This window comes from Odontomachus brunneus, unplaced genomic scaffold, assembly GCF_010583005.1.
Source record: "Odontomachus brunneus isolate Ranch 3 - 2012 unplaced genomic scaffold, Obru_v1 Obru_scaffold_046, whole genome shotgun sequence".
Lineage (NCBI taxonomy): Eukaryota > Metazoa > Arthropoda > Insecta > Hymenoptera > Formicidae > Odontomachus > Odontomachus brunneus.
The window spans coordinates 1,038,705-1,064,120 of NW_022639496.1; the positions used below are offsets into that span (position 1 = coordinate 1,038,705).

The window sequence follows — 25,416 nt, forward strand, 5'->3', positions numbered from 1 at the left end:
AACTTTTTTGTTCAGTTTGACTTAACAGGTTTGTTCGAGTTGCTTGTACTTTTCACACTTTTACACCTAATGCTCGTTGTACATTAGTGCACCTCAAACAACACAAATTTTCCAAAATATATTCTGAAGACATTTTCAGGACGGAGGGACGTCATCAGAGTATTCTTAGGAGTATTCTTAGTTCTTTGAAGGTGTGAATTGTCTGAAAATAGCTAATATCCAATAAGTTTATTTGTATTAATTGAACTTGTTACACTTTCACACTTAGTGCACATTAATTCTTTAGAGGTTCTAAAAATGGCGTCATGTTTTCCGTTCGTGTTACGAGTGTAAATGCAATTCTGATACACTTTCACTTTTGCTTGGGATCAAGTGTAAAAAGTGTATTAGAATTGCACTTACACTCGTAACACGAACGGAAATCATGACATCATTTTTAGAATCTCTAAAGAATTAATGTGCACTAAATGTGAAAGTGTAAAAAATTCAATTAATGCGAATAAACTTATTGGATATTAGCTATTTTCAGACAACTCACATCTTCAAAGGACGTCCTAAAAATATTCTGATGACATCTTTCCGTCCTAAAAGCATTTTCAGAACGTATTTTGGAAAATTTGTGTTGTATGAGGTGCACTAGTGTGCAACGGGCATTAGATGTAAAAGTGTGAATAATACAAGTAACTCGAACAAACCTAATGTATAAGTATACAACGGCAAACGGCGCGTGATCATTCACCAAACTTTTTTAATTAATTAATATCTCGACTATTATTGCGAATATCGCAAAACTGAATGGGACTTCTATGTTTATTTTCACCTCAACCCGTTCTACATTCCCACTTAATATGAGAAGGAGAGTCTGCGGACACCCTATATACAGAATAGAAACCCAGGGCCAACAAATAGTCATAAGGATTCCTCATTTCTACTGCGGAATCTGGAAGACCGTGCCGTGCCTCGAATGACATATTGGGAACTGCATGCCTCTTCAGTATTAGCGTTTGGCGACATGTCGCGGAAAGAGGGAAAGTTGCGTAAGGCGTATCACCTAATGAAATTTTACCGGGGCGGCTCAGCGACCTGGCGTCGCCGCCGTGTCTCTCGGCCGGAGAACGAGACAATTCCGCGTCGTCATCTCGTAACAGCGCGACTTACTCAGCAACTTGTGCGCGCGGCGACGACGTCTCTTGTTTGGGGAAATTACCAGCGCAGAAGAGTAGGGGACGCGCGAGTGGCAGGAAGACAATAGCGACGACGCGCGCTGCCCGTGGCACGGCGCGCTCGACCTGACGACGAAAGCCGCTCCGGAACCTAGGACCTTGAGCGCGAGCACTCGCGTCGGCACGTCCCTGAGCCGCAAACAGGAACACGACGATTATCCGGCAAATGAATGAAATCGAGTGAACCGGCTGTGAGTGCGCTCGTACGCGACGCAACCGGGCCGAGCCTAGATCTCAGCGCGCCTTCATGAATGGCCGGCGTACTCGTCGAAGCGTGGCACGTGTTACGTCCGAATTACGCGCGTGTCTTAATAACGTCACGTAGATATCGTTAATCCCGGAAATATCGCCGCGTGGAGATGAGCGAAGCCGCGGCGCGATGATAATCGCCCCGATAATCCTGTTGTGATAATCCGTCGCTTGTAAGCCGCACTGAGAGAAAAAAATTGTTGGAATAAAACTATAATCTCGGTATATTTTGTAGTTCGTTTTGGCCTCAAACATATATTTATAGTTCATTTAAACATGAAGATATAGTAGAATTAACACAGATTTATAGTCACCATCTTATTACTTTATATATATGATAAAGCACCTTTTGGGAATATAGTTACATGTACCTATATTTGCCAAATATTCCAATTGTATTGACTATATAAAATAGTTAATTTCTCTTACCATTCAATATTTGCTATCTTACTATATTTCTTATTTCAAATAATTATAATTATTGGTAAAAATTTTACACGGGTCAATTACTATACTATATATGCTTATATTGTATTACTTTATATTATTTTATATATATGATAAAGTACTTTTTGGGAATATAGTTACATGTACCTATATTTGCCAAATATTCCAATTGTATTGACTATATAAAATAGTTAATTTCTCTTACCATTCAATATTTGCTATCTTACTATATTTCTTATTTCAAATAATTATAATTATTGGTAAAAATTTTACACGGGTCAATTACTATACTATATATGCTTATATTGTATTACTTTATATTATTTTATATATATGATAAAGTACTTTTTGGGAATATAGTTACATGTACCTATATTTGCCAAATATTCCAATTGTATTGACTATATAAAATAGTTAATTTCTCTTACCATTCAATATTTGCTATCTTACTATATTTCTTATTTCAAATAATTATAATTCTTGGTAAAAATTTTACACGGGTCAATTACTATGCTATGTATGCTTATATTGTAAATATTACAAATGTATGGTAACATTTACTATAAAAATTATATTCCTAACTATAATCTTTTTACTTTGCCATTATAGTTCCAAATATCATACATTTTTCTCTCAGTGCGGAATAGGTGTAAATAAAATGAACTGTGTGATAAATAATTCAGGGTCTCTTTCAGCCAAAATGAAACAATTTACCCATTAACGTTCAAATGTGCTGAAATTTTACGTTGATTTGAGCCATTTATTTTACTACGAAAATGAGGTCTGTTGTTTATAAAGAATACCATTTCGATGTCGCTCTATCGAATAGCGTTGAGAAAATTTTAAAAACTCGCAATTTATGCAAAATTTTTGCAAAATAAAATAAAAAGCGCATGTTTTTAGGGCTAATTTTTTCTTCTGCCGCTATTTTCTCCATAAAAACGTGTTAGTATCGCTCAGGAAAGTGTCTAAAACGTGTTCCCGACACTTTAACTTAAAAAATATGCCATGAGTATTTTTTTCAACAAACATAACGGTACCAAAATGGTGGTCGATTTGAAGCGTTTAATTCGAATTTTCGTTTATATTTGTTTATCGAAATTGTTTTACTATGTAATTACTATGTAAATTACTACGTAATTTTGTAGTAATATTGACCCTAAAACAATAGTCTTTCTTTGATTAATGGACCTGGCTCCAAAACCATTGAAATAACAACAAGATTTTTCTTCTTTTTTTTTTACAATAATCGATTCCATTTGTCATTCTACATACAAAAGTACGAAAGTGAAGCTTAAAAAAAATGAATATTTTATGAGATATGTTTCATGTTGAAAAATATTAGGATAAAATATAAAATATCTCGAAAAGTACTCATTATTGGATAATTTTATCTTTTGGAATGATAAATGATCCACACACATACACACAGAACTCTAGAAATCTATTTCGGTAAAGAATCTATATGATTCTATAAAAGAAATTCAAATTGACTTTAAAAAGACCTTAGCGCGTCCCCCATAAGGTCAAGCCAATAGCATTATTATACAATGAGAAAAAGAATATTTAAAAATTAGCATATTTATTAGATGAGTATCATTAACACATATTTACTTAAATCTAAATTCCCTTTATTTAAACCGAGTATTGTTTACTTAAATTGAATGAACAATACTCGGTTTAAATGAGGAGAATTTTGATTTAAGTAAATATATTAACGACATTAACCTAATAAATGTTTGTTAACTTTAAAATTTTTTTCTCAGTGTACATTCTTTTTGTGACCCTACAACTTTTGTTTGGAACATTTTTTATTTCACTTAATTTTTTACATATTTACACTAAGAGAAAAATGTTTGGTATTTGTAACTATAATCATATAGAGAAATAATTATTATAAATTATGGTCAAGACAATCATTTTTTAGTCAATTGTATTATTTTAGTGATAATAATCTTATATGCATGTTACTACTACTATCTTCATGTTGGAACAACCAAAAAATATAGGGCCAAATTGGGACAAAGTTCCAACATGAAGATAGTAATAGTAACATGCATATAATGTTATTATCCCTAAAATTGTAGTACAAGTGACTAAAAAAATGGTTGTCTTGACCATAATTTATAGTAACTATTTCTCTACATGATTATAGTTACAAATACCAAACATTTTTCTCTCAGTGTAGGGGTCTCAATTTACATGCTGCACCCTGTACGGTATGCTGCGCGCGCGCGCGTGGTATGAGTGAGTAAGTGTGTGTGTACGCGTGTATGTGCAAAATATCTAGAACGCGAGAACAGATGTGGATGCTTAGAGTCGGCAATACGCGTGGCGGACTTCGCCTCTACACTGAAAGAAAAATATGGTTACTTTCGCTCCCAACAAAACTGTTTTTTAATTTTAACCACAAAAATAATTAGAATAACCATCTTTCTAATAACACTAACTATTTAAATAGTTAAATAACCATTGTTTGTAAGTATTATTAGAAGGACGCACTGTAAAAACTGATGTGTTAAATTTAGCATTTCATGCATTCCAAATCATCCACTCTCATTTATGTGTAAATTTAACACAAAACAAATGTGATAAAAATTAATACTTGAATACCGTCATAAATCACAATTTGTGTTAAATTTGCATATGTATAATGTCAAATTAACTAAAATAAAACGTTACTTTAACATTTGAGAGAAGTATTAATCTATAGTTTTGATGAAATGAAAATGTTAAATTGACATAATCTATATTTGACATATTAAATATGTCAATTTAACACAATCTGCGATTCTTAACAGTATTCAAGTGTTAAATCCTTATGTTAATTTTTTTCATATTATGTGTATTACTTTTTAACACATTTGTTTTGTGTTAAATTTACACATAAATGAGAGTGGATGATTTGGGACACATTAAATGTGTTAAATTTAACACATCAGTTTTTACAATGTGGTTATTCTAACTATTTTGTGGTTAAAATTACAAAACAATTTTGTTGGGGACGAAAGTGACCATATTTTTCTCTTACACTGAAAGAAAAGAATAGTTGGAATAACTGTAATCTCACTATATTTTATAGTTTATTTTAGCCTCAAACATATATTTATAGTTCATCTAAACATGAAGATATAGAAGTAGAATGAACACAGATTTATAGTCACTATCTTATTACTCTATATAAAGTACCTTTTGGGAATATAGTTGCATGTACCTATATTTGCCAAATATTCCAATTGTATTGACTATATAAAATAGTTAATTTCTCTTACCATTTAATATTTGCTACCTTACTATATTTTTTATTTCGAATAATTATAATTCTTGGTAAAAATTTTACACGGGTCAATTATATACTATGCTTATATTGTAAATATTAAAAATATTATGATAACATTTACTATAAAAATTATATTCCTAACTCTAATCTTTTTACTATAGTTCCATTATAGTTCCAAATATCATACATTTTTCTCTCAGTGTAGTGTACGTCCACTCGCTCTCTCGTTTCTGCATCGAACGAGCGATTATTCGGCGCGCTAATTGAAAAAGTAGGAGCCGAAGGTCGTGGACGCGACTCTCGGGGCGCTCTCGTGGTACGCTCGCTGTCACGTCGATACGGTTACGTCGTCTTTGTCGTCGTTGACGACGGCCAGTTCCTTACGGTTCTTACGCAACGCGCGTGTAACGCGCGCGGATACGATTTCCGTTCGCGGCAGAAACGCCCCGTCCCTCACGTTGCGTATCGCATTACGTAACACGCGAAACAAGACGCACGAGCGCGCCCGCATGCACGCGGTCGGATCTACGCACCTTGCGACAATCGGGCGTTCCAAAACGATGCGTTTTTAGCTTGCACTTTCCGGTTTCTACGACACACACGTCGCCGATACACGTGCTTCCGCTCCGCGCGCTCGAAAGTTCGTCACCTCCTCCCTCCCCTCTGCACTTTTGACAAATTATCCGGAGAAACTTAAACTGGCGTTGCGCCAAGTTTGTATGAAACATAATTTATTAGGAAACGTCGGAGTCATTTTATATCAACTTTTAAATCGAACCACTTTATTGCGATGTGGAATTTAATATCGGAATCTCTATCTTTCACCGGCCGTAAATAGTCGTCACTTGAAACTTGTCTCAACCCGGATAGACAGGTGTATATGTAAATTCAGCGGCAACTTTACTTGTAAAGTTACTAGACTTGTAAAGATCGCATCTCTTATAAACAGTTCATTTTGTTTATCCAAATCATATTTATCACAGAGAATGACGAAATAAAAATACGAGAGAATGACGGAATTAAAATACGAGAGAAATACACGAAAGAACGATTAAAGTTTGCTCAAGATGTTATAGAAAATGTAACGCATAACAACTTCAGTAAAACCTTTAGTAAGTTTGTCGCTGCAACGATATAATAAAAAATTTACATTATTGACGTAAATTTAATTACTGATTCGATACAGTGTATTTGCTTCATGTGCATTTGCTTTGTAATAATTAATTTATATGGCATACATATTTTGTGAGTATTTTAATCTTACATTTCCTAAAAGTATTCTAATAAAAATCTAAAAAATAATAAATATATACTTTACACGTTTGTAGATTAGAATTTTGAACAGAAATTATCGCAAATATTCAGATATGTATTTCATATTATTGCAAACATAAAGAGAAACACGATGAAAACGTGAGTTCACATAAAAATTTGTGACATTTCTGAAAATGAATTTAAGAAATTGACACTCTAGGGTTTTCTTACCAATATTTGAACCTTTAAGGAAAAAAATATTACATATTTTAATTTGTTAAAAAATTATGAGGGATTACGAAAATACATCATTTTTCTAATCGAATTTAATCGAAAGAGCGAATAAGATCATTAATACTTTTTGTGGCATGAATTTATTATATGTATTGCGCATTTTATTGGAATTATTATAAAGATTAGCTATACCTAAAACTTTTTTTTAATTCGTAATTAGAGTTTAACTATATAGAAACCTTAATCATGTATAATGTAGCTGAAAATAAATAAGCTACTTACATAGAGTTCTTCTTATATGTTATATTTAATGTAAAAGATCGAAGTGTAACAAAAAGGCATCTTTATTTTACACTTTGATACGTTAATTTAATACACCAGTTGCGCTAAAAAATGATTCTATATAGCAACTCTGCCTTTTGTATGTTGTATGACAAGCATTGAAATGACTCAGCAATATATAAATCTCAAATTTCTCTCGACTATAACTTTTTGGCGCATGAACTAAAAATCTTCATTCCTCTAGTTTAAAATTAAAAGAATTATAGTCTTCATCATCGATTGCCTTATATTGTGATAATCATGAGGAAGAGACTATTTGGTGTGACAATAAAAAGGACAATAAGAGCCAAAATGCAGGTTTTCCTATTTACTCCTCAACGAATAATTGCGTGCGTCTTATAAATTGGTATGATCGTCGTTACTTTGCATAACATTGTTGCGCCTCCGCGCTCGCATGTCTCAAATCAGTGAAAACACGTATATATCGGGTTGATAAGTTTATACGAATTTTGATGTTAGAACATTAACACTAGATTTACGGAGCCCGTCAATTTGACAGGTATTGTCTCACATCAAATAGTCTGTCTCTCATGATTATCACAATGTAAGGCAATCAATAATGAAGACTCTGTAATTTTTTTAATTCTAACTTGGCATTCTAACTGATATATACGCCATTTCCTACTTTACTCATTTTTAATTTTAAACTAGAGGAATAAAGATGTTTAGTTTTTAAGTTTTCCTTATTGACTATGTTCATAATCAACAACCGCGTGAAGAGGGCCACATCCAATAGTCGAAACATTCGGCAAATTATATAATAAAGTCTTAATTGATCTATGTAACTGTTGCGCTTAAAACCTGCATTTTGGCTCTTATTGTCCTTTTTATTGTTGTTATTAATATAAATGATAGTGTTAAGGTGATGCTGAAGTTGAAAACTTTACCAACAGAACACTGACATTTTTCTGCAAAGTTTACGTCGTATTTACACAGAATTACAAGTGCTTTTACGCAATGAAAATACGTGCAAAAATAAATAAGAGCATTGCTCGATATATGACGAAAACGAACAAAAAAATTTTAATGTAAAGTCTCAAGTTGTCAGTTTGCGTAATATTTGCTTAATTCAAAAGTTCCGCAGCTTGTACATACCGAAAGTGTGGATGCTCCAAACAGAAAAATTTTGAAGAACATTGCTCTACGTTCGCCTCTGCATTTGAAAGCTTAAAATATCGAAAAAGATTGCAAAAAGATTTTTACACATATATGGTTAGATTTTCCGTTAACTCCAGTATTCCCTTAAAGAAGTAGGCTAGGAAGACGGAGGCTTGTTGGCTGCTAGGATAAATTGGCAAAACCGATTATTTCTGCTATTATCTAACAAGTTACAGAGAAAATAGATTTTAAGTATGTCAAAGATGATTTTGAAATCCCTGCTTGCTTGATTTTAAAATCTATTAAAAAAAACTGTTGAAGATTTTAAAGTAGAAATAATCGATTTTGCCAACTAGCCCCGGCCTCTCCTACAGCTGTCTTTGTTGTAGTTTGAAAATGGAAAACAGATTTCTACTTTTATAAAAATAGTTAGGGTTTGGCTGGGATGTTTTGCCTCACCTACATTGCCATCCATATTTACCCGACATTGCTCCCTTCGATTATCATTAGTTTCGCTCATTACAGAACTCCCTTGATGGCATAAAAAAATGTGAAAGATGACATAAAAGATTGTCGAACAGAATGGCGCATACATTATTGATTAAAATCGCTTTGAACATTAAAATGCATTTAATTTCGTTGAAAAGTCCGCACGAATCTATGGATCAGTCCATTACAAAATTAACAACGTTTACTTGCAACCGCTTTATACAATCTCCTTCGTTCGCGTATTTGCAATCTCGTAATCGCCCGCTGTCGGAAACGTCAGCTCGGCTCGATAGTCCGTGTGCGACTCTCTCTTTCCCTCCGTCGGCTACTCGTCGGCACTCATCCAACTCCTTTGTTCCAATCTGCACCGGAATCACTGATATCCATCTGGATATCGAGCCGGCGCGGGCACAACAATATAAATTGATAAAACTGCAAGGTGCAATATCATTCTGCCGCTGACGGTAACGTAGCCGCGGCATTTCGTTGCCGAGTATAATGCGACGTATACACCGTGCGCGCGATTACGTGACACTTTTTTCTCGTGCGGGACGATAAGAGAGCCGGCGCTATCGGCGCGCTACGATTGCGCTTATCGGCGCAAAAACTTCGGACGACTATCGGATGACTCACAGTCGCATTTTTACCGCGCGGTCTTTCTCGCCGCGGTGGAACGACCGCGAGCATTTTCTCGAATTTTCCGACCGAGACCGTTTCTCTCTCTCGCTCACGCGACGGGAGAGAGAACCGACGCTCGCTCGCTCGCGAATTAAACGCGCACAAAGAGGAGCGCGGTCGCGCGGTTTGTTTATCGAAAGCGCATAAATTTCCGCCGCGCTGACGGCGGCGCGAGGTCAGACCGGGATACATATACATTGTTTCGCGTTTTATGGCCGTGAATTAGCCTTATCATCTATTGGCAAATTGCGCGGACCGTGAGGTGTCTTATCTCCACGCGCACGCTTCGATTGTGTTGACGCGTCCGCGATTCAGCAAGACATCGTTCGCGTATCGAGTCGGACAGATTTCTTCTTCTTGTGTTCCCTCTCTCTCGCGACCTTGCGACCCGTTACCATGGAAAGCGAAATGCACTCGACGAAATTACGTCCGCATACACTGCACTGAGAGAAAAATATATGATATTTGGAACTATAATGGCATAGTAAAAATATTATAGTTAGGAATATAATTTTTATAGTAAATATTACTATAATATTTGTAATATTTACAATATAAATATAGTATAACTGACCCGTGTAAAATTTTTACCAAGAATTATAATTATTTGAAATAAAAAATATGGTAAGGTGGCAAATATTGAATGGTAAGAGAAATTAACTATTTTATATAATCAATACAATTGGAATATTTGGCAAATATAGGTACATGTAACTATATTCCCAAAAGGTGCTTTACCATATATATAGAGTAATAAGATTGTGACTATAAATCTGTGTTCATTCTACTATATCTTCATGTTTAGATGAACTATAAATATATTTTTGAGGTCAAAACGAACTATAAAATATAGTGAGATTATAGTTATTCCAACTATTTTTTCTCTCTCAGTGTAGGAGAAAAAAAAATAGTTAAACTTAGCTATTTATGTTTTAGGAACCGAAATATGCTGTTTAAAACATGTTTAAAACATGTGCCATATTTCTAGCGAAATTACTGTGTTTCTTAACATGATAGACTTTACTGACATTTTCTCTCTATACGAAAAATAGTAAAATTTAAAAGAATTTATGCACGAAAAGAAATCTTAGTTTGTGCAAACTAAATGAGAATCAGATCAAAAATTCGACAAAGTGAAATAATATATCTGTTATCGAAAACACGTGTCTCAACGATCACACTTAGAACAGAAAAGCAAATAAGAATCCACGCAAGATGTTGATTGCGAAACACACTGTGATTCACGAACCTAGAAATTTTTCGGTGCCCCGAAAAATCATTTATTTTCTGATATAAATTTGATTGTGCATTTGACATCTAATTTATTCAGTATTTGCATGAACATTTAGCTACGTTAAAACTTGATAACAATAATTGAGAATAATTAATTAAAAAACTGAGAAACCCTTTTATAGAAACTGAAAAACCTCTTACAGGGGCCTTTTTATTTTCACAACCGAGTTTTTCTGATCCCTAGTATCAGGTAACGGAAAATTTAGGTACACTAACCGAGTTGTTTTTTTCACGTATGAAAAGAAAACAATAATATTCTCTTCGTATAAGGAGAAAATTCAAAGTTTTCTCAATATTCTTTGTGATCTTCATTTGATATCAAAATTAAACAAAACATTGATTTTCCAAGCGATTCCATTATTCAATGAAATATTCAAAGTGTCGAAAAAATATTTTTCAATTTTTTATTTCATTGAATGGATTAAAATGATATAGAAGTAGAATTTTATTTGATATTATAGAAGTATATCGACGTTATCGACTAAAAAACGTTCCTATTCTTCCCATAGTATTTCAGTCTCGATTCTAAACAAAGAATCCATGTTTGGGACAAAAACGGAATTCCCAATTGGTATTTGAATGGAATAATGAATTTTGGAATAAATTTGATTATTTTAATCGGAATCTGTGCACGGAGAAAAAAGATGGTTGAATTAATGTGACAACCCGTGACTAGAAATTTACCCTATAGTTCTGATCAGATCTATCTCAATTCGTTGCCTGGTCTGTACAAAAAGTAATGATATCGGATACTAATTATTAATAATCTTTATTCTAAATAAAAGTCAGATTGCAACATTGCATTCAATGATTTACTAAAACCCGATAATATTATTTTAAACAAACCAGATAAATTAGGATTAACTTGACCTGAAAACTATGAAACATAAATTTCTAGTTTAAAATTGACGAAACGAACGTGTTTTATTTGAAGGAAACAAAATTTCTGATTCTTATAAAGCAAATTCGATTCTAAGAACTGTAAATTCTGCTTTATTCGACTGGAACGCGCTTGGTTTGTTTATAGTCACATTAGGGGGATGCCAATATTGTTGACGAACTCCAAAGATACTAATAATACAGAAGCGATAATCATTATCACTTCTTTTCGTATTTTTTGTACATATAAATCTTATATAAATGTTTATTGCTTTGTTTTACTATATTCAGTGGAAAACATAAGCATGCATATGTAGAAATCTTTCTGCAAACTTTTTGTATATTTTTAAGCTTCAAAATTCAATTGTAAAGATACAACAATGTTTTTTGAAGTTTTTCCGAGCAGAAAAAGCATGTATTTAATGTACAAGTTGCAGCTTGCTTTGTATCAGGCAAATATCGTTACTTCCGGATAATTTTTGAAAAGGATACAATAAAAGTTTATAAAAGGGACGTCCTTTTTTCAGCATTTAAAAATAAATATTCAGATAGGTTTGAAAATTGGTACTAATGTAAAATTTGTCAGGGCACACGAATCATGTAGTATAAAATGCGTCTTTAATTTTTTTTTGTTCACTTTGCCATTACGCAATTGTGTTTAACGTACCTACTTAATATGTTAAACTAAATTACCTAATTACGTACCTAATTAATATGTTAAACTAAATTTAATTTTCTGTGATTTTATATTAATTTTATTTATTTTATAAGTCATTTTTATTTTGTTAATTAGAAAGTTTCTTTTACACATTATGCCATTAATAAGCAAAACCGAATCTGATATTTGTCTGATATGTTTAAGTTCCCATTAATATTACTTTTATGTTAGATTAACTTTTTTGATAATTATTTGAGAATTTCCTTTACTTACTTTACTTTAGCATAACATTTCTTTCATGAAAGTCAATGATCCCTTTAATACAATCAATTTATGAAAAGAACAAAACACACTTTTTAAACAAATGAAAGATAATGCATGTATAAAATTTTAGCAAAAAGATTGTTATCACCGTCGATTATTATTGTACGATAATTGACATTTCTAAAAAATGATTAATAAAGACTAAAATAACCCTTTAGCTTATTTACTATTTTATCACAAAAATATTCCTTTCATGCCACGTCTTCCCTACACTGAGAGAAAAAAATAGTTAGAATAACTATAATCTCACTATATTTTATAGTTCGTGTTGGCCTCAAACATATATTTATTGTTCATCTAAACATGAAGATATAGTAGAATGAACAGATTTATAGTCACCATCTTATTACTCTATATATATGGTAAAGCACCTTTTGGGAATATAGTTACATGTACCTATATTTGCCAAATATTCCAATTGTATTGACTATATAAAATAGTTAATTTCTCTTACCATTCAATATTTGCCACCTTACCATATTTTTTATTTCAAATAATTATAATTCTTGGTAAAAATTTTACACGGGTCAGTTATATTTATATTGTAAATATTACAAATATTATGGTAACATTCACTATAAAAATTATATTCCTAACTATAATATTTTTACTATGCCATTATAGTTCCAAATATCATACATTTTTCTCTCAGTGTACGTCGATCCACCTTGCGACGTACAATCTGGATTAAAAACATTTTCCCGAATAAAGTTGGTCACCTGCCTATGTGGGCACTTGGCCGCACTCTGTTTACACTGAATCGCGGGTCTATGTCGGTCCCAAGACCGGACGTGGTTCCTCCGCTCGCGATTTATTTCGGCTTCGCGTCGAGACCGTATCGACCGTGCGTGATTAATGCATGCGGCTGCTCGGCGATATCTCGGCGAGCGCGCGATGTTTATTCATTTCCGCTAATATTTTTATCGGCCAGATTCCGCACGATAAAAATATTAGTCCTCGTGATATTTTTTTCTTCTTTTCCCTTTTTTTTTTACGTTCCCTTTTTTTTTACGTTCATCGAGTTCATCGGGCGCAAGCTCGGGCGTGCACGCAGCGCACAATGTTCGACCGTTTCGCGACGCGCAACTGTTACGCGCAAATATTTGACGTCGCCGTTCGCGCGCTCTCCTCTCACCGAGCGGGACATTTTTTTTCATCTCACCTCCTTCTCGCCGAGCGATTTCGCCAATTTATTTTTGTCGCGAACGAGCGGCCCGCCCGCCCGGCCGCATCGCGAAACGCGTGCGAGCGCTGCCGCACTTCACACGTTCATGAATTTCTCGATGGCGCGGCGTGGCGCGGCTTCCCCTCGTCGAATTCCGCGAACGAAATTGCAATGTCGCGAGGAGAAAACGATTTGATGCCGCGACTCGTTATTCGCCGGGATTTGTGAAAAAAAATTACTGCGATTGGCCGACCGGCGTGCTCGCGCGGTCATTGTTGTGCGTGTGTGTATGTGTGTTTGTGTGTGTGTCGTCGTCGCCGGTATGATGGGCGAAATCACGCGGAATAAACACACGCCAAACCATCATGCGGTCTCATATCGTGGCGGAGATACTATTCTATTTGTTTTTCGCCTTACGGCGCCTGCCACGTAACGCCAAGTAGAGTCTCGCTCGAAATTTTGCGAAGCCCATTGTTTATTGCATCCCCCGGAGCAAGTCGCCGGCGAAAATTCCAAACAACAATTGTACGCTGCGACTCGCCAGTGCTACAGTATGCACACGATACACACTGAGAGAAAAAAATAGTTGGAATAACTATAATCTCATTATATTTTATAGTTCGTTTTGGCCTCAAACATATATTTATAATTCATCTAAACGTGAAGATATAGATAGACATGAAGATAGTAGAATAGAAGACGTGAAGATAGTAGAATGAACACAGATTTATAATCACCATCTTATTACTCTATATATATGGTAAAGCACCTTTTGGGAATATAGTTACATGTACCTATATTTGCCAAATATTCCAATTGTATTGACTATATAAAATAGTTAATTTGTCTTACCATTCAATATTTGCTACCTTACTATATTTTTTATTTCAAGTAATTATAATTCTTGTTAAAAATTTTACACGGGTCAGTTATATTATATTATAAGTATTACAAATTATTATAATGATATTTACTATAAAAATGATATTCCTAACTATAATCTTTTTACCATGCCATTATAGTTCCAAATATCATACATTTTTCCTTCAGTGCAGCAGGACAGATCAGGACCACATTTTTCAGGATTTCGAAGTGGCAACTTTTCAAACAGCTAATTTTTGTGATTGATTGTACAGATGGGACCTTCCTTTATGTTTGCGCGCCCGCAAAGATCCTGTAAACGTGTGGTTTCCTCTACAATCCCCGAAATGCGAACGTGGCTGTCTTGCTCTGGTCAAATTATCGCGTCAAGTTGATTAACAACTTGAGATAAGGAGGTGACATAAGAAAATATGTATTAATAGTTGCGGGGCCTTCGCGAGAAGTTTCCACAATAAGTATCTGCTAGCCGCTAAGTAGTGGTCAACTTTACCTCGTCTGTCCATGTGTTCAATTTCAATTATTTTATGAATAAAAACTGCTTTTATTGCCCGAAACAATGCATCATACATTTGCAGGAAAATTTATCCTAACTAATAGCACGTCAGTTATTCACTCATAATGGAAAATAGTAATATTAAATTTCAAGACTCGTAAATGTATTTGGCTGGTTGTAAATGAGTTTTTCTGTTTTTTAATACCGTGATTTCATTCATTTCGATTTAAACGATACTCAAGGAAAAGTACCTGCGTTCTAAAAGGAACATTGAGAAAAATCATTCTGTCCTTCAGCAGACAACTCTACGTATATAGTAAAGCACGCTTTGGGAATATAGTTACATGTACTTATATCTGCCAAATGTTCCGATTGTATTGACTATATAAAATAGTTAATCACTCTTAACATTCAATATTTGCTACTTTACTATACTTTATGTTTCAAATAATTATAATTCTTGGTAAAAGTTTTACATGGGTCAATTATATTATAAATACTACAAACATTATGGTGACATTTCCTTTAAAAATGATATTCCTAACTGAAATCTTTCTACTATGCTATTATAGTTCCAAATATACATTTTTTTCTCGGTGCGCATTTGAATGTCGCGTAGCCTTCAGCTGGCTATTCCTCTGCCCACTGATAGAAAAAAATAATTGAATTAACTATAATCTCACTATATTTTATAGTTAATTTTGGCGTCAACCATATTTTTATAGTTACCTTAAACATACAATTTATAATAAAGGTAACCATAAAATATAGTCCGTACAATTATTTTACATAGCTGACATAAAATAAAATGAAATATTGGTATATTAAAATTTACCATAAAATATTGTTACAAGAAACATATTTAAAAGTACGATTTTAACATGCGCAATAGTTGTATACGAAACTCTACTAATATTTTAGTAGTAACATTATTATTTCTTTCTCTTCTCTCCTCTTCCAGTCCTATTTGCTACGGTTCAAGCGTGTGGTGGTTGATCTTTCTTTTCATATGCCTGTGGTGCATGAAAAATGTTCGGCTCTGCTGGGGATCGAAACCCGGGACTTCTTAGCATGATAGTCCAGTGCGCTGTCTGTCATGCTACGCTCACATATTATTTCTTACATATTATTACATATCTTACATATTATTACTTATCACATATTATTTCTCACATATTATTTCTTACATTTAATTTAATATATAGGCTTGTCCAATAGAGATCTCTTTACTACATTTATGGTAAATTGACAATTATAAATATAGTCAAATTTATCATGCATATAATTACACTCGCTATTTAGGATAGTTATATGTTTAATTATTTTTTTTGTCGTTTTTATCATGTGTATATAGTAAAATAAATGGTAAAAATATAGACACATTTACTAATTTTTGCGAATAAATACAGTTGCGTTGACTATATAAAATAGTTCATTCATTGTACTATTTTATACGCGTAACTCAACTATATTTATGTTTCACATCACCATAAATCAGAGTAAACAATTTTTATGGTTGGTTCAACCATGCTTATATTGTAATCTTTACCACAATTATAACGCTTACTAATTTTATGGTATTCCTCACTATATTTTTTTTACTGTATGTTTAAATTATCATGTTTCAATTATCATGCATTTCAGTTTCAATTATCATGCATTTTTCTTTCATTGCCATTGTGCGCAATGTTACACCTGGTATTCTTACGTAATGCACACACGGCCAACGTGACCCTCGGGCCAACCAGGACCCGGGCTGCCCTACGGCGAAAGTGTATGCGCGCGGAAGCGCGACAAGCGCAACGCGGAGGTCTTGGAGAGGAGTATCGTTAAACGCGCTGCACACGAGCGCGATGATGGACAGCGCAATGCGCGGTCCTTCATTTGCGGCGGGCGCGCGTGCCGGTTTCCACGGCACCTTTAACCCATCAAATTGTCCGGTGAAATTTTGCAAGGCGCGTGTGCAGGTGCGCAAGCACCTCACGACGAAATTACTCGGTGATTTCGGCCGGCAAAAATTCGGTAGAGAAACGCGCTGCGTTGGTAGCCGGCCGTTTCCCACGAGGGAGAGCGAGAGAGAGAGAGCGATGGCTCGCTTATTATTACGCAAACACGGCGCTAAAATTGACGGGAGGCGCGTCAACGACGGGGGCAGCTGTCAATCACGTCGCTCGAAATCGCGAAAATACGGTAACTGCGGCATTGTGACATCGGGATTAATTTTGTCGAGTGAATTACGGCCGGGCAGGAGGGGGGAGGGCTATTGATTAAACCTGCAATTTCACTAGCGTGCGGCGCACTCGCGTTCGGCGGCGAAGGGTTGAAATAATTTTGCACGTCGCGCGGCGCTGTTCCCGCGCGAGCAACGGACGCGTACGTGCCGTTAATTAATAATTTATCGCTGTCGTGTAATTGCGTGTCGACGACGACCAGGGTCGTTGGGGGCATGGTGGGAGCCAAGGGGGAGGGTGGAGGAACGAGCAGAGCGTAGTCAGTCGTAGAAGGACGCCGTGGCGGCTTGCGCTTCCTAGTGAACTTTCCACTTGTCCGAACTCTTGTACCTGCACGCCTCAGGTCGCGGATACCGCCAAGCGTGTACCGGGTGTCCGAGCGACTCGCGTGTAGAGGGACTCTCGAATCGCGCCGAACGAATCGCGACATCGAACGAGCGCTCACGCTTCGCGATCATATCGGGCACGGCGACGTAATCGCCGAGAAGTGTCGCTTTCGTGGGCGCAGCATTGTTTCGCGAACAAAGGAGCATGCGACCGCCTTTGCGGATTCGCACACAGCGGGACACCCGGTGAATTCGCGCGCACGAGCGTCACGAATTAACACTCGTGCCACAAAGCGGCGGAACGATTTACAATTGCTTCCACGTCGCGCAAGACGCCGCGCACGGGTCTTCTCATTACCGCGGCCAAACAAAACGTTCCCCTCCCGACGCAAAAAAGAATTCATTTGTCCGTCTCGCGTCACCTCGCCTCGTCGGATTTCGTCTGTTTGGTGTTGCGCTTAGATGCCTTTAAAATCATCACATGAGATGAATATTCATAAGCCATCTTGGATGAGATAATTTCGCTTTCAAAGCATCTACATGAAAAATGAGGTTATGCGATTCATCTAGATTGTTTTTTAGAGTTTTTTTAGGCAATTTACACAAATATGTAAAATAGCTGCGTAAATAATAAAAATTATACGTATACATATAAGTATAGTAGGGCAGATTGGGGCTAGTTGGCTACAGGGATAGGTTGGCAAAACTGGTTATTTCTAATATTTTGTAACAAAATACAAAATTAAGCAAGCAAGCAAGATTCCTAAACATCTCAAAGATGTCTTTGAAATCTCTACTTGCTTTATTCTGAAATCTGTTAAAGAACTTTCTTAAAGTGAATCAGTAAATAGTCACTGATATCAGTTATAAGTATAGCACTGAGCAGTTTCAGTAACTTATGACTGAAAATCAGTGTATATTTACTGTTTTTGGTGATGTTTGACTGATTCAATTTAGGAGAGAACAGTAGAAATAACTGATTTTTTTGCCAACTTATCAAATAGCCCCGATCTCTCTTACTCATACTCTTATTTATAAGTTTTTTATTTTTCAAAAAGAGTTTTCTAGAAGTATCATCTGATAAACGATTTTTACAGGGTACATATATTTGTTATTCTATACTAAAATACTGCTTTCGATGAAGACAGTGTTGTATTGTACTTTTATTTCTCATTAGAGAAATTTGTCGAAGAATATGACTCTCCTTCGATTTCGACTCTAAATTGAAAAGTGTATAGATGTTACTGCTCATAACCGGCTGTGTATTAGAACATAATTTTTTTCATAAAAATCTCGTAAAAGAAATCTTCATCTCCGCTACTACTAAAAACAGACTTGTTTTCAAACGCAGCAATATTTTTGGCGCATAAATTATCTATTTTTCTTTAAGATGTCTTTACATGAAATGTCACTAGCTAAAAACACTAGGTAACAAATTTCTGTTTGATACCATTATAAAAAACTTCTCAATCTTTTTTTTTTTTTAGATAACACATTTTTTATCCAAGATGAAGATGCTATACAGGGTGTCCCAGATCACCTTCACAATCTCTCGTGAGGACGGAAAGTGGATTGAGATGAACACAAAAGTCCTATACCATTTTGCGATATTCGCAATAATAGTCGAGATATTAATTAAAAAAGATTGGTGAATGATAACGCGCGATATGATAGGTGAACTGCAATTGCGCCGTCTACCGTTGTATACTTGTACATTAAGTCAAACTGAACAAAAAAGTCCTCTACCATTTTGCAAATGACCACATAGATTTTTAGATATTAATCAAAGAAGATTGTTACATGATTGTGTATCATAATATACAAATTTTCTATAATTAATATCTAAAAATCTATGTGGTCATTTGCAAAATGGTAAAGAACTTTTTTGTTAAGTTTGACTTAATGTATAAGTATACGACGGCAGACGGCGCCACTGCAGCTCATCTACCATATCGCGCGTGATCATTCACCAATCTTCTTTAATTAATATTTCGATTATTATTGCAAATATCGCAAAACAGTATGGGACTTTTGTGTTCAGCTCAATCTGCTCTACGTCCTCACGAGAGATTGTGAAGGTGATCCGGGATACTCTGTATATATGTTATAACAAATGCCAATAGAATAAAACAATATACGCAGCATTCACGTTTTTCTCAAGCATTCACAAATTTTCTTTAATTAATATCTAAAAATCTATGTTGTTATTTGCAAAATGATAGAGGACTTTTTGCTCAGTTTGACTTAATGTACAAGTATACAACGGCAGACGGCGCAATTGCAGCTCATATATCACATCGCGCCTGTCCATTCACCAATCTTTTTTAATTAATATCTCGAGATTTATTGCGAATATCGCAAAACGGTATTGGACTTTTGTGTTCATTTCAATCCGCTTTACGTCCTCGCAAGAGATTGTGAAAGTGATCTGGAACACCCTGTATATCTTTATCATCTGGACATAGATGAGATGTTTCGATTTCACCATCTAGGTGGCTTCATCCAGCAATCAGCAAACGCTGCGTCTGGCCTACTCGCCATCGTCTTCACGCGCGCGCGCGCGCGCGCGACGTCTTAGTTCATCGCGGAAGTTCCGATACGCATCTTCCTGCGCCGGTAATTTTCCTCTCATCTCGTGTTACGCTTTGATTCGCGCTCACCGAGCGTCGCGCGGCCAAGCGCGTATTGCCAAGTCGTAGTGGTAGAAAATAGAAATTAAAGGAGTCCGCGCGCGACACACATCACATCCTAGCTGGCGTTGTTTACTCGGCCGTGTTGTAACGCCGCGAAGTTGTAGCCGCGAGGACGAGGAGCCGCTGTCGAGCCTCGAACTTTGCCTTTCAGCGATTCCCGTGGTCGCGCTTCAAAGCGAGGCCTGCATCTCAAGGGAGGCGCGCGCTGCTCTTTTCATATTCAATTAAATTTCTACAAATATGCGAAGTTGTTTGCGAGCTTGCCGGGATTGAAGCGTCTCGCTTCGTGCCGAAGTTCCCGTAAGTTGAACCGCAACTCGGAGCTGAACGAAGCGACGAGACGGTGCTCCGTCGATTTCCCAGTTGGAAGTGTTCGAAAATAAATCTGCTTCTGAGCGCGGACGGTTGCATTAAATGCAGCAATTACATAATAAGTATGTTGAGTCAGCGTGAGAGATTTGTCGTTTTCCTCTATCGGGTTCTCGTAGAAAGTTTTATTGACAAACTACCAAGTCGATGTTGCTTATTTTATTCGTGGAAACTGAACGAATCCCTCGAAATAATTCGACAATTCCGTCCTCTCTGCGCTCTGCTCGGCGGACACAACAGACCCTTTCCACCAGTCTGACAAAAAGTCCGTCAGAACGAAGTGCATCAAACGGCGGATGTGCGCGCGGAAAGTAAAAACGAGAAGCATGAGGAGACAAGCATCCCGAAGCGGGCAAGTGACTGGAAAAGAGAAAGGGACAGCGGAAATCGGTCTCCTGCATCGTGGAAACACTCTCGTTCGAGACAGATAGGCACGTGCAGCGAGGAGGAACCAAGTGGCCATCGCGACGGCGACGAGTCGACTGCGCCGAGGGCGAGCGCTCGGCACGTCGTCGGAGCCCGCGCGCGTCCTTGCCAGCTCACCGCTCCGTCCGACTTCACACCTCAGGGAGTGGGGCCATCCCTACCAGCCGCGCTCGGCGGCTTCTACGTCGCCGCGCCGTTCCCCTCTCCCATCCCACCACTCGCCGCGCTATGTAAGAGCCCGCACATGTTACCCCGCGTTTCAGTCTGGCAGCGGCACTCGCGAGCGTTGTTTCGCGCGTCGTCGGTACGGATCGCCTGGGCGAAGGTAGGAAGCGCGCAAGCGAGCGAGCTAGGAAGGAAGGAAGAGCGATAAAACGCTCGCCCACGAACGAGACGTATACACACACACACACACACACGCGCAGCAGCGCACCACCGCGGGAAACTACCACGGGGACACGGTTTACGTACGTGTACGCGTGCGCGCGACAAGAGGAGTTCTTTTCCAGTGCGTCGCACGGAGCCGCGACACGACCTCGTCGCGCGACGCCTCTGTGGCGAAGGCCGAACGGTTGATCGAGGGAACGCGCGAGATAGGGGGATAGAGAGGAAGAGGAGGAGCAGAGGAGAGGACAAGAGAGAGGAGCATCGCACCCGCGTTTCCACCCCATCCAAGCAGCACATCTCGCGTTTTTCTTTTTTTACTTTTATACATACGCATACGTGAACACTGCGACGCGAGTGCGCATTCACCGCGTCTCACCCCGTGCGCGACCCCGTGGAATACTCAAGTGAAGTACTTGCTACACCCTCCCTCTCCGCCGTTACCCGCTCGTCGATTCTCCCTCGTTCCTCGTCCTGATCATCGGAGCGCGAGTGTTTGAGAAAGAGAGAGAGAGAGAGAGAGAAAGGAGGAAGGGAGAGTGTGAAAAGGAGAAGTTCCGTTTCAATTCTGAGGACTACCGCAGTGTGGATAAATCACGACAGGTGTGAGATCTCGTCCTCATCGCCCGGAAGACAGGAAGAGAGAAACGTCCGCGACAGACACGTGAGTATTCGCTCAGTAACCAGACGGTGAGGCTTGAGGAATTCCGGAGCGATCGTTTCGGGAAGCTTCTCTCGCGGCCACCTCCCGAGACCTTCGCGTAAGCGAACTTGAAGAGCGAGCGAGCGAGCGAGCGAGCGAGCGCGTGGGCGTGATCGCGAGTTGTGACGAGTGATACGACGTCGCGTATTTCGCGTGCCTGCGCGGTGAAACGTCGTCGGTGGCTCGGTTTCTGGCTCTCCTTTTTCGCGAGCGACGTGGGGGGAAGCGACGGGGAAGAGCCACCCGGATAGGCTTTCGCGGCTGTCACGACGCGAGACGGCCGATGACGGGAACTCGGCGGCGCTCTTTTGCTCGCACCCACGAGGCAAATGCGCTGTGTGTGCGCTGAATTGATCATTCATCCCTTCGTACGACGCATACGTTTTGGGCAATCCGGCACACCGGGCTCCGTTTTCACTCTCGCTCATTCACATTCCGCAAAAGTGCCAATAAAAATATGCAGGAGACAGTGAGTGCACTTTCGAGTCCGTGCGGAATAGAATCGCGTGCAGAAATGTGATCGCGAATGCTCACCAAAGTGTCTCGTTTTGTTGCAGATATAAAGAGAAACGTCAGTTTACATAATGCTTCCTCTGAAGGATTTTAAGGAATTAACACTCCAGGATTTTCTTGCCAATACTTGGATCTTTAAGAAATATTACATACTTCAGTTTGTCGAACAGTATAATTATTGGGTATGCAGAGAGTACATCGTTTTTTCAGTCGAACAAATTGATTAATAGTTTCAAATTTTTGTAGTATGAATCTGTTATGTAATGAGGAGACTATTAAAATTATTACAAAGATTATCTATACTTCAATTTTTTTCTGTGTTCGTGATTAGAATTTGCCGATACAGAAATGTACATCACGTATAATGCAGCCAAAAATAAATAAGCTACTTACATAAAACTTTTTTTACACGTTATGTTTGATGAAAAAGCCAAAGGAAAAATCATCTTTATTTCACACTTTGACATCTTAATATGACACAATGAACTTCAAAGTGAATCTATAGTAACTTTGACTATGTGTTGCATGACAGGCAATTGAAATGGCTCAATAACATTTGGAGTCGTTGCATTCCCATCAACCATAACTTTTGTAGCGCGTTTCCACTAGTTTATGGATAATTTAAAATTAAAAGTCGCGTGAGATGAAAAATTATCCCAATGTGCCAGATTAAATTTACATCGTACAGTGATGCAAATTTTTAGTTGCATTGACACAGCAGAAAATTTACTGAAAGTTGTTCTCAGGTTATTACATTTTACACGGCATATTGTTTTGATCATCCTCTTCGTATTTTTATTTCGCCATTCTACGTAATAGATACAAGTGCCATATGAATCACTCGTAAGAGCCGCAATCTTTGCAAATCGACTAATTTGCCGTCAAATCCGAGTTGAAATTTTAGCCCTATGTTAAACCTTGAATTCTACAACACAATAGGAGCTAAATTAGCAAAGTAGCTTTAACTCTAATGATTTACTCCTTTGACTCTGATGATGTCCGAAATTTCCCTTTTCATTTCTTTTAACGTCAAAATTTTTTGTATTATAGGCTTTAGAATGTTAAAGTACGTGGAATAGTTAGGCTGATAGTAAGATCAAAATTTCGAATTGGATAAGTTAAATAGAATCAAGAGAGTAAGTTTCAGGATATCAAAATAAGTGTTGAATAAAATAATAAGACTGAAAGTAGGATCAAAATTTTGACTCGAGTAGGTTAAATAAAATCACAAGAGGTTGATGTAGATTTTAGAATATCAAAATAAGTGTTGAATGGAATAGTAAAACTAAAAGTAGGATCAAAATTTTGAATTGGATAAGTTAAATAGAATCAAAGGAAGCCGATGTAGGTTTCAGGATATCAAAATAAGTATTGAATAAAATAGTAAGACTGAAAATAGGATTAAAATTTTGACTCGGATAGATTAAATAAAATCATAAGAGGTTAATGTAGATTTCAGAATATCAAAATAAGTGTTGAGTGGAATAGTAAAACTAAAAGTAGGATCAAAATTTCGAATTGGATAAGTTAAATAGAATCAAAGGAAGCCGATGTAGGTTTCAGGATATCAAAATAAGTATTGAATAAAATAGTAAGACTGAAAGTAGGATCAAAATTTTGACTCGGATAGATTAAATAAAATCATAAGAGGTTAATGTAGATTTCAGAATATCAAAATAAGTGTTGAATAGAATAGTAAGGCTAAAAGTAGGATCAAAATTTCTACTTGGGTAACTCGGAAATAGACATCTATCTGGGTAACGAAAACATAAAAACGATAAAAAATAAAAAACGATAGTGATTAAGGATTGTTGATCTGTCAGTGGATTTTTTCCGAAAACAATAAGGGAGCACGTCGATCGCGAGGACATTAGAAGGGAAAAGATAAACGCTTTTTCACGTGATTTTCCAATCGGCAGAAGCTGAATTCGCAACGAAGCAGATACGCGAGTGACAAGATACGCACCAGCCGATTCGTCGAGTATCGCGCGCGCTTATCACTCGCTCGCTTATCGTCCGTAAGCAACGATAAGCCGACCAAATTACATATTTATGTAAAATTACGACCGCGAGCAAATTGATTGCGCGGTAGGCCGTCAAGTGACATCTTCCTGCGAACGTCTTTCGTCGCAAAACTCCAGCTCGACGACGAACTTTGAGAATCTCGAGATTGGTCGAATTTCCTCCGCGAAATTGAAGATTGCTCTTCGCGAAAATAATTATTAAGGGAAAGCAATCGCCCTTTAAAGAGTCGACTCAACATGGCGAACGAATCTGGGTCACGCACGCGCGCATAGTTGCTAATGAAAGAGTTTGTAAACTTGAGTGCTTAAAATTACACAAAAATTGTACGTAACATTTATCGCAGTGAAATATATTCGTAATTAAAATTCGTAATTTCATGCGATTTTTTTGCACCGTTTATGAGAAATTTAATACTGAACATCGCAATTTTGTACGTATAACTTTATGGCAGAAGCAATATATCTGACCCAATTTCCAGTAATTTTATAGAGTGATGATACCATGAAAATATAAAACTTATAACATTATAAAAGTTACATACAAGATTAGTATTAATTATTGCATTATCTCGAAATTATTCATACGAATGAATAATTTTCAAGATTTCCACGAGAAAATACTCTTTAAATACTCGATGTAAGTCAAATATTGTGGCACCTGTATTTCTTCATTAATTAGTACCCATGCAGAAATCGTGAACACTGATGATTGTCGTGTATTATCTGTTTTTACATTACGCGAGTGAGTGTTATTTTTGG

General features: G+C 37.0%; 1 protein-coding gene across 3 annotated transcripts in view; it reads left to right on the forward strand.

Moving 5' to 3' along the window:
- LOC116844759 (protein Tob1) overlaps window positions 1-25,416 on the forward strand; it is a 243,518-nt gene that overhangs the window by 107,012 nt on the left and 111,090 nt on the right. Inside the window, exons 1-2 of one of the 3 annotated variants that reach the window (XR_004378131.1) lie at window positions 20,134-22,081; window positions 22,678-22,935. The exons of 1 other annotated variant lie outside the window; for it this stretch is intronic. The gene's annotated coding sequence lies outside the window, so the exon portion shown is untranslated. Of the gene's footprint in view, window positions 1-19,882; window positions 22,082-22,677; window positions 22,936-25,416 lie in introns of those variants that run through there. One more of the 3 variants, XM_032816769.1, reaches the window with a different exon arrangement.